Source organism: Trypanosoma cruzi, genomic scaffold, assembly GCF_000209065.1.
Source record: "Trypanosoma cruzi strain CL Brener 1047053516795 genomic scaffold, whole genome shotgun sequence".
Classification (NCBI taxonomy): domain Eukaryota; phylum Euglenozoa; class Kinetoplastea; order Trypanosomatida; family Trypanosomatidae; genus Trypanosoma; species Trypanosoma cruzi.
Window position 1 is genome coordinate 24,780 of NW_001849422.1, and position 1,885 is coordinate 26,664.

A 1,885-nucleotide genomic window follows, 5' to 3' on the forward strand; every position below is an offset into this window, starting at 1 on the left:
ATCACTCTTATTTGTTTTTTTTTCCTTTCTTATTTTTATCTGGTTTGGTTTCTATTATTGAGCAAATTTAGTATCCTGCTAGCGGCCAAGAAATTTATTCTTTAAAGAGAAAACGTCAATAACTGGTATTTTTTAGTATTTTAAGCTTCTACATCACTGATATTTGTGGTTAGCCGGAGAGACTTAAATTAAAACAAAAAGAATATTTTGATTTTAGGAGCTTGTGAAAAGAATGATTGCGGGAGAGCTGGCTGACTTAATTAATGTATGTTTATATCCTGATAAATGAATGCATTCTTTATGGTACTCTCTGCCGTATGAATCTTTTGGGAAGAACGCCACTTTAAGGGGGCAGGGAGCCGATAGGGGCCAGATAATATTTGATTTTTATTTTGCCATTCCACCCACCCCCTTTTGATTCCCACCACGCGGCGGGGTCTTGTGGTTGGAGGACCTTAAACTCTGCCACTTCGTAAGCAATAATATTCAAATCCTAACTGAGGACTAAGGGCCATGCTAGTGGTCCACAGAATTCTATATATATTGAATGAAAATAAAACATTGAAGCAATTAACTAACGAACCTTTTTTTCTTGACTTGTTTGGCTTCCATAAATTTTCAGGATACGGCGAGCTGCCCGGAAGATTATTATGGGTGAAATACACAAAGTAATACAGGTTTCACACAAAGAGGTAGGTATTTGTGAGCACTTAGAAGAATATTTTTGTTCAAATAAAGCAAAATGCAGTTTGTTCGATTTAGATTGGAAAACCAATTGCTTATTAGGCTGGAAATTTTTATTGTGGATTGTGAAAGAAAAAGGGCAAAAACCTCATCAAAAAATATCCGTTGTTTGGCTTCAAACGCTACCAACAAAAACATCAGAAGTTCGAGCGACTTGGAAGCACATTTTGGGAGAAAAGAAGCATTTCTGGGTGCTCAATTTTTGACCAAAAATCTATTGTGTTTGAAGAGAAAAAATATTATTGCGGCTATTAAAAAATATTGGACAGAGAAGGCATCGATAATCATTGGATTCTGGAGATCGATATTATTTTTCAAAGAATTTCAGAAACTGAGTGACCGGAAAAGTACACTTTTTTGGGAAAAACAAGCATTTTTTGAGGGTCCATTTTTGACCAGGTTTCTAGTGTGGTTGAAGAAAAAAAGTATTATTGCGTACTTTGAAAGAGAGGGAAGAGAAAATGTATTGGGGATTATTGGTTGTTGGTGATCGTTGTTAATAATCAGAATAAGAATCGAAGAAGTAAAAAAAAAAGGATTGACGACCGCGTCATTTGGTAGAAAACGGTAGTTGACAGCGTGCTGGTTGGCGTGTGAAGGGTCTTTAGGTTCGATCGATTGACGCTGCTCGATAAACGTTGTTGCAAGGACAATTACTATATCAAAGATACTAACTATCACGGCCTGGCAAACCAGGACTCGGCAGATACATCTTTACTCTGGTAAGTATTATGGCCTACTCCAAGCGAGGAATGCCAATGCCTTTTGACTTTCGCAACGGAAGGACGGACAATGACTGGACGACAGGTGGGAAGCGGGAACAACCACCACGGTATACGTCAAGGTCAGCGGCTGCGTCAAGAATTCCGTTTATCCACCGAGGCAACGTGGTCCATCTCAGCTTCAGGATATCATTACTGTGGCAACGGAGGCTATCAAACTGCTCACATCCCCTACTAATGGGAGATACACGGATAACAATGGGAATTGCAGCTGGAGGTCAAGGAGTCAGTGGCCGAACAGAAGAGACGCAGAGTTACTGTGGCGAACTCAACAACCCCATGGAGGGCCGCAAATGATTCAAGGAGGAAACCGCTCCTGGCAGTACCGAGAACAACAGCCCAGACGGTGTAGAACACAA

General features: G+C 40.1%; 3 annotated features.

The window, feature by feature from the left end:
• Positions 1-1,885: part of a sequence feature (areas not merged during assembly with more than two copies in the genome that could not be assigned to a particular haplotype) that runs on past the window's edge.
• Positions 216-650: a mobile genetic element.
• Positions 1,581-1,885: a mobile genetic element.